Here is an 8563-nt window from a genome sequence, read left to right on the forward strand (position 1 = left end):
CGGGGCGGAGCCGAGCGCGATGGGCGCCGGGCGGGAGGCAGGTGGCGCAGCGGCGGCGGCGGCGGCGGGGGGCAGGAGGCGGGGGCGGAGCGCGCGGGGCGGGGGCCGCGGGGCCCCGTGAGACGCTCCGGCGAGCGCGCGGCAGCCCGAGCCCGGCGCCCGCGAGTCAAAGGCGCGGCGGCTGGACCGGCGCGGCCACGGAGGCCCGGAGACCGCCCGGGGCGGTGTGCGCGCTTTGTTCCCGCGCGGGCGGGCGGAGCGAGCGGCGGGAGCCGAGCCTGGGCATGGCCCAGGCGGCCGCCCCGCGCGCCCCGGCCCCGCCGCGCGCCTGAGCCCCGGTGCCGCGCGGTGCGACAGCCGCGGGATCGCCCCCAAGTTACGGAGGCAGGGACCGAGTTCCAAGGAGAAGCCACTTGAAGAGCCGGGGCGCGAGAGTGCGGTCTCCTCCCATCCGCCGGACCTCCGGACCGTAAGTGCCCCGTGCGTCCCGCGCGCCGCCGCCGCTGTCACCCCGACTCCGCCCGCGGCTGCAGTCTGGGGGGTCTCGTTGCAGCCCACCGAGCGTGCGGGCCGCCCCCGGGCGCCCCCTCCCCACTTTGGAAAGTTGGAGCCCACGGCGGGGTGGGGCCAGCCCAGTCAGTGCCCACCCACTTCGGTCCCTCCACCCCACCCCCCTGAGCTGAGCTTGACCTGCCGGGGGTGTGGTCAGACCTAACGTGGGAACTGCGTGCGGAAGGTGGGGTGTCCCGCAGGCTCCCCGTCTGGCGCCTGAGCTTCCTGACAAAAGGCCCCGGTCCAGGTGACAGGGGACAGGGAGGGGGCGCAGAGAATGGCCCCAGGAGAGATGGCGGGGGCAGAACTCCCTCTATGCCTCCTGTCTTGTTTCAGTCCCTAGCCCTGCCCCCCAGGCAAGGGCCGGTAGGTCGCTGGGCAGCGCGGTTAAGCGGTGTTGGGGCGAAGTCCGCCCAGAGACGGGAGGTGGGGGCTGCCCCACTCCGCGTGTGTGGGGACGGGGGCTTCCGCGACCCTCCCTGGGGTCCTAACAGCCTGCGGCGCCGGGGCGCAGCCCTCTGGCAGCGACTCTGCTCACCCCCGTTGGGAACCGTCCATCTGCGTGTTGGGCAGGCCCGGAGCCAGGCTGTGGGAACGGCTCCGAGGGAGGTGTGAGCCGACGTGGAGGGACAGATGGCTGGAAATTCAGCCCTAGACGGGCTTACGTGGAGCAGAAGGCAGCAGGGCTGCTGGCAAACCACACTCTGAGCTGCGAGGCTCCGAACACACAGCCCCAGGCTGTCCCTCCTTCCGGCCCCTGGGAGCTGTGTGTGTGCGCTGGGCCCCGCAGCCACAGAGGGGTGGGCAGACCCCTGTGAGTGTGGACACACGGCCCCCAGAAGGATAACTGCATTCCCCGCTTTTGGACCTTGGCTGTCTGACTGTTGGCCTGTTCCAGAGACTAGGGAGAAAAATACTTCCTTCGAGAACAGACAAGACCCTCTCCTCCTGCGTGGGGTGGTCTGAAGAACCGTGAGGCCCGGGTGTCCGGCCCCGTGGCCAGGATGCTGCCTCATGGTGCCCCCCGGGCATGCGCTTCCTCTCCTGGCCCCAGACCCAGGAGGTTCCCAGGGCGGCCCCTCAGCACCAGGGCTGGTCGGGGACAGCAGGGCAGCTAGTCCATGCCCCAGCTTTGCTCTTGCAAGTTGCTGCACAGTTTGAGAAACTTTTTGGGGTTGGAACCCGGAGGGGAGGGGTGGGCCGGGCTGAGAGGAGCATAGGTGGCTCCCAGCAAGGGCAGGGGCAGGAGGGCCCTGTCCACAGTTCCTGGGTACGTTTGCAGAGAGCTGGCGCTGTGACGGGCATTTGCCCCACCCCCCTTGTGTCCTCTGGATGGGGGAAGCCAGGAGACTGGTGCGGCCGGGGAGGCAGCGGGCTCTGCTGTGCGGCCAGCAAGCTGGTACCCAGAGAGCCACGCTGGCCGGCTGTGCCGCCCCACGGCCCGCGACACTGGAAGGGGAAAGGGAAGCAGAAAGGCTTGAGCAGTAGGAACAGATGTGGTGCTCCGTGCTCTCCGAGAGCTAGACAGATGCAGGGCGGGAGGAGGAGAAGATCAGGGTAGGGCCAGTTTTCTGGTGGAATCTGGCTTTCTCTGGAAGTGCCTGGGTCTCCGGGTGACTGGGGAGAAGGAACGGGCCTGTGGGTGCTCCTGGCTATTCACAAGGCCAGCGCAGCTGGTGAGCTGAGGGATTTCGGCTGGACATCTCCCCGCAGGACACTCCGGGGTTGCCCCCCCCCACACACACACACCCTTCGGGCCTGGAGCTCCTCCTCTGTCACCGGGTTATCCGCGTAATTGAGTTACCACCTCCAGGAAATCTCTGATTTGGCCCCACATATTTTCATTTCTGCATGACTGGAGGAAATTAATTTTCCTTCCTACGCAAGGATCTGGAGACGCAGACGGCAGCCGGGGCCACTAATCCACAAGATACAAGCCCACAGGGCTGCCCGCACCACAGGCCACGGCTCCAGCCCCGGGTGGGGTCTGGGCGAGGCCTTTCCCTGCCACCTTCTGGAACTGTCACGGTGCCGTCGTCTGGCTTTCCCCACCCCTGCTGCCCCGTCAGTGGGTTGAGTCTGGGGCTGTCTGATTCATCCTCAGCCTCCCACGGCGCCACGGTGTGCAGGATGGCTGTTGAAGTCAGTGGATCCCAGTTCCTTTTCTGAGTCATTGTATGTCTGTGTGCACACACCTGTGTTCGGAATCCCAAACGTGGAAGAGGCCGCGTGGCCCGTGTCCCCGACACATGGCAGAGAGCTGGCATGCAGTAGGTGCTTAATTAGTGCTGCTTCCGAGGAGGGGACTGGCATTTGGGGGGGGGCAGCTGTGTCCTGCCCGCCGCACCACTCTCCCCTGCGAGGGCACCTGGTCCTGCTGAGCGGCCCCCGGGGGCAGCGCTGCCCCTCAGCACTCACGGAGTCAGTAAGACAACCGGCAAGCGTGCTGGAACTTAATCTCACGACGCCCAGAAAGCTGCAGGCCCGTCAGGCCCACGAGGGGAGCCCACGTGTGCCCGTCAGCCCCCGCTCCTTCCCCGCATGGCGCCTCCGGCCGAGAGGGCCTGTCCCACCCCCGTCAGCTGGCCTCCCCGTGCCCCGGCCCTCGTCCCTGGCCCGACTGCCAGCGTTCCTCCCATACCTGCGGGGACTGGGAGCTGAGGGCTGGGCGCTGACAAGTGGTTAATGTCCCAGATGTTGAGCCGCACCTGGACAGGCACATGGGGCACAGTGGTGACAGCCGTCAGCATGGCGCCACCTGGAGTCAGAGTTTCCCCGGGCTCAGGGATGGGGAGGAGGAGTACCTCTACCCTGTCTGGGTCATGGAAGCCCAGGGGCAGCCCTCTCCGCCCACCCTGGGACCCGGGGGGGGACAGGAGCTGGGAGGGGACATTGTCATCTGAGATCCTTTAGAAGCCACTGGACGCTGTGTGTCTGCTAGTAGACCAGGGGATGCAAACACAGTGACGCGTAGCTGGTGTCACCTCCCAGGCCTGGGGGTGGGGGAGGGGGCGTCGGGACCCTGTGAGGGTCCATGCAAGACTGAGGTCTCGCCAAGATTGCATTGAACTGGAGAGAACCGGGCCCGGAAGGTGTTTATCTTCCGCTGCTCGTCCACTGGGCAGGTCAGGGGGGAAGCCCTGCACTGTGGGGGGCAGGGGCAGAACAGTACCGAAGCAGGAGCCCCCAAAGCCCACACTCGGGGCCCGCAGGCCGGGCCGGGCTATGCTTCCTCTCGTAACCTCACGACAAGCCTGCTGGTGGGCACCCTTGCTGTCCCACTTTCCAGGCGGGGACGCCGAGGCCCAGGGAGGCTCACCAGAGGCAGGCAGGCAGGCGCCACACCGAGCTGCTTCTGTGACCGAGGGTGGACAGGCCCCTGGAGCTTTCCAGAGTTGTGTGTGTGGTGTCCGTCCCTTCACTGCACACAGTGTGGCCATCCAGAGGGACGGAGTGGGGCCGCTGCGACTGGAGGGGTAGGAGGAGCCTGGAAACTCGGGATTGGTGGATGTCCATCTGGGGTGCAGCCTTTGGGGCCAGGGCTCACTGGGGGCCGTTCAGAGGGGTTGACCGAGGCTCCTTCTCTGGACCGTTTCCCGGGCAGCCTGGGCGGGCACCGTGCTGTGGGTTCCCAGAAGCCAGTCACCCGCTGGACAGTCCTTTGTCCTTGCAGCTCTCGGGCTGCCTGAGAGGACTGTTTGAGATGGCGAGCCACACCTCCAAATCCTTTCCTGGGGTCATGACCCCAGACTTCTGGGCAAACAAGCAGGTCTGATTCTATGTCCAAGGTTCCCCCAAGGCTGGGACCCCCTTCATGTGGGGCTTGGATAAGACCGTGCAGAAGGCAGGGGCTGCAGGAGGTGGCCCGGCCCCCAAGTGCTTTGGAGGACTGCCTTTAGCCAAGAACACAAATGCAAGCAAGGGCTTTGGTGTCTGGAGACACATTCCTGGAGTGGAAACCGCCCTTATAGCATCAGTGGAAAGACCCAGGCCGAGGCCTGGCATGCGGGATGGAAACTCATGATGTAACAGTGATAAATAATTGGTTCCCGGTTCCCACTTATGAGCGCACAGCTCGACCTGGGGCGTGGGGCAGACGGCTGAGCTGGAGCCTCAGACGTGCGAGAAGACGCTTCCTACCCGTGCTGTTTGCAGCACGAAAACAGAAGTGAAGACTTCTGCTTTTTGTAATTCCTGGGACCTCACGGTGAGCCAGATGTCACTGGGAAGGAAAACAAAGATGCACTTGGCCGTAATAAGGAAGATGTGTCTTCCTGCTCTGCTGTCCACCCACATGCTCTCAGCTGTGCACCGCCGGGAGCCCGGAGTGCCCCGAGGCTGGGAGCCTGGCGGACGTGGCAGGGGAGGTTTGGGGAGGATTCCAGGCACAGGCGCATTCGTCTGTCTACTGGGGCAGAGAAAAGTCTTTGGGGGGGGCAGGGCAGAAGGAGACCGGGGCTGGTGGGGAGGGTGCTTTGTGAGCTCCATGGCCCTGAACACGGCTCACAAGGAAATCCTCGCTGTCTGGTCCTGACCTGGGAGCACCCAGGAAAGCCAGGCTGAGGCAGTGGGAGGGATGGGCAGCACGCCAGCTTCTCTGAGTCCTACTGCTTGGCCTGGAATCCCAGCTCCCCTCCCAGTGGCTGTGTGGCATCAGCAAATCTCTCACCCTCTCTGTGTCTCCAGTTTCCCAAATGCAAAGCGCAGTCCCAGGGCCCCCTCCCCTTCAGATGGTGCCGAGGTGTGTGGGGCACGGGGTCTGTCCTCGCTGATCACTGGCCTGTGGACGTGGCTATCACATTCCTGCTCTGGGGGGTACCCGTTGCCATCCCGGGGTTGGCTGGTGAGTGTGGGGATCTGGTGGCTCTGCGGAGGGTGAACCCTTGTTTCTCTCCTTCCCAGGCGGCCCTGTGCAGGTGCTTACTGGTCCTGCAACACAGCCCAGGCCCCACGCTGCTGACCCCCTTCCCCACGTATGGGGACACCAGCCCTGTTCCCCTTCCATTTCATGGAGGGGACACTGAAGCTGAGACCATCATGTTCCGTGGCTGCTTGGTGACAGAGGTGGGCTTCCAACCCATGGGAACCCAGGGCACCTGACTCTGGAGCCCCTGTGTCTCTGCCCTCCAGGGTCGCCAAACAGCTGGGGTCCTTGGGAACCCGGGGCCCCCACCTCTTCCTTCGGCCGCCCCCTGCAGCCCTGCACAGCCTCAGCAGCCCAGCCTGGACCCTTTCCTGCTGTCCTCCCCTGCGCCCGAGAAGTCAGAACAGGACTGCCGGCCCTGGGCAGAGGGCACCGTTCCGCGTCCGTTTGGCTGTGTCCGGGGTGGAAAGAAGAGGAGGCATGTGCACTGCTGATAGAGTGCATGTCCACGGCGGGCGTAGCCACGGGTCCCGCCGGTGGCCCTTCTGCCGTCCTAGAGACCATGTCCTTCCGAGCATCTGGGGCTGGTCTGGGCCACTCACTCCTCGCAGGGGCTGCTGGGCTGGCCCTGCCGGGCTTTGGTCTGCAGGCAGGGAGCAGGATGGACGCCGCCCAGCTGTGGGGTGGCCATCTGGTGTGACCCCCCCCCTCCGGTCACGCCCCTCTGAGCTTCCATGTCCTGTCCGGGGGCGCCCACCTTGGAGCCGCTGGGGCGTCCTGCGGAGGCCGCTTGCTCCTGCCTTTTACACGGGAAGCGCGCCCTCTTGTGGCGGCTCGGGGTGGGGGTCGGGGTCTGGACTGAGACCCTCTCCACCCGCCTGTGGTCTGATTGGGTGCGGAGAGTCCTGTCACCAAGATGTGGCCTCTCTGGGTGCCTCACGGAAGTTTGGAGTTTCATCTGCTTATTCCGTGTGATGTGAGTTAGAGGGTCTGGGCCCCGGAGGCCGCATCCTGCGGGAGGTGCTCTGAAGGGCAGCTCCTTTGAGGAAGCGTTGGCTCACACCAGCCTCGGTGGGCCCGGAGCTGTGCCCAGCACCCACGAGCAAAGCAGACCTGGCCACGACACAAGGTGGCCATGTGTGACAATTTAGATTGTGGCCATGTTAAAAAAAAAGAAAAGAAAAGGGAAGCCAGTGCAATTTTCGTCATATGTCTTATTGAACCGAAAGGACCCAAAATGTTGTCTTTTCACTCTGCAATTGGTTTTTTAAATTGTTGAGACCTTTTTTTTTTTTTTTTTAGAGACTTTGAAGTTCTGTATGCGTTTTGCATGCTGGGCATTTCAACTCTGGCCAGCCATGTCGGCCAGCTCGTGGCGGCCGTGTCAGACGGGACAGGGCAGAGGGCACAGGGAATTCCCAGACGACCCGCAGATGAGGGCAGTGCTGAGGTGGCGCTGTGCAGCGTGACGCTGGGGACAGCCCCACGGAAGTGGCAGGCAGCAGAGGTGGGAGGGAAGGGCTCCAGGCAGGGGGAGGCTGGCTGTGGAGCCAGATGGCAGGACCCTGGACGCAGAGAGGACTCTGGCTTTTGTCCCTGGAGCCCCCTGAGCCTGGCTGGCTGGGGCGGGGGCTGATCAGATTTGCATTTTGAGAAGGCCGTCAGGGCAGAACATGGGGAGACACAGGGAGGCAGCGTCCAGACGCAGGGCTCTGGGGGGGGGGGGTCAGGGTCGGACTGCTGGGGGAGGCGTCCAGGGCGACGCTGAGTCCTGGTCAGTCTCCAGACAGTGTATGTGTCCAGGAGAAGCTGCACCTGCCACCCTTGCCCTGCGCGTCTCACCTGGAGCTCCCAGCGTCAGCCCCGAGGCCCCTTCTGTCCCGCAGTCCGAGTGTCGGTGGGAACGTGGCAGCCCAGGGTGCTTCTTTCCTAAAAAGGCACACTTCTCAACGACCTACACGTCCCTCTTTGCCTCGTGAGGAAGGGTGGGGGGCCCTGTACATGTGGGGGGGTGTCCAGCCAGAAGGGGAGTAGCTCACTCCGTGGACCCGGAGTCCTTGTGTGTGTGAGTGTGTGAAAACCAGGCCCGAAGGAAGTGTGACCTCTGACCTGGCTAGCCAGAGAGCGGTTGCTCTGGGGCACTCATGGGGAGCCCAAGGGCTGGCCTCTGTGTCGAGAGTGACCGCCACAGCAGTGCACGGCAGCATCTGGCCCCCAGCTGGCCTTTCCCGCCCAACGGCACTGCAGCCCCTGAGAACTGTGTATAGAGTGTCCCCAGACTCGATGGGACCACCTCACAAGTCCCAATATGCCAGCCCCAGCCAGGACCCCACAACTGGAGACCCAAGTCAGCACCCAGTAAGAGGGCTAGCAGAGGACTCAGAGATGGGACTTTATCCCCAGGACACCTGTCACCACACACCTACATGGACTGTCCCAAGATGCCTGTCACTACACATCTACATGGACCATTTCAGGACACCTGTCACTATAATACATCTACATGGACTCTGCCGGGATTTGTCATTAGCATCCATATGGAGTGTCCCAGGACACCTGTCACTACCATCTACATGGACTTTCCCAGGACACCTGTCACTACCATCTACTTGGACTGTCCCAGGACACCTGTCACTACCATATACATGGACTGTCCCAGGACGCCTGTCACTACCATATACATGGACTGTCCTAGGACTCTTGTCACACACATCTAATGGACTGTCCCAGGATACCTGTCACACACATCTATATGGATATCCCATGACGCCTGTCACTGTACATCTCTATGGACCGTCCCAGGACCCCTGTCACTACCATCTACATGGACTATCCCAGGACACCTGTCACATACATCTAATGGACTGTCCCAAGACACCTGTCACTACCATCTACACAGACTAGTCCCAGGACGCCTGTCACTGCACATCTCTATGGACTGTCCCAGGCTCCTTTCACACACATCTAATGGACTGTCCCAGGACATCTGTCACTACCATCTATATGGACTGTCCCACGACACCTGTCACATCTAATGGACTGTCCCAGAACACCTGTCACTACAGGTCTAATGGACTGTCCCAGGACACCTGTCACTACCATCTACATGGACTGTCCCAGGATGCCTGTCACTACACATCCAATGGA

At 63.2% G+C, this 8563-nt stretch overlaps 1 protein-coding gene across 2 annotated transcripts in view; it reads left to right on the forward strand.

Annotated features, from left to right (window-relative positions):
- The first annotated feature begins 364 nt into the window (after positions 1–364).
- Positions 365–8563, forward strand: part of CBFA2T3 (CBFA2/RUNX1 partner transcriptional co-repressor 3) — a 53769-nt gene continuing 45570 nt past the window's right edge. For both annotated transcript variants that reach the window (XM_032389949.1, XM_032389950.1), the window contains exon 1: positions 365–469. The gene's annotated coding sequence lies outside the window, so the exon portion shown is untranslated. The remainder of the gene's footprint in view (positions 470–8563) is intronic.

The sequence above is a fragment of the Phoca vitulina genome, unplaced genomic scaffold (genome assembly GCF_004348235.1).
Source record: "Phoca vitulina isolate PV1807 unplaced genomic scaffold, GSC_HSeal_1.0 scaffold56, whole genome shotgun sequence".
NCBI classification, from domain to species: Eukaryota; Metazoa; Chordata; class Mammalia; order Carnivora; family Phocidae; genus Phoca; species Phoca vitulina.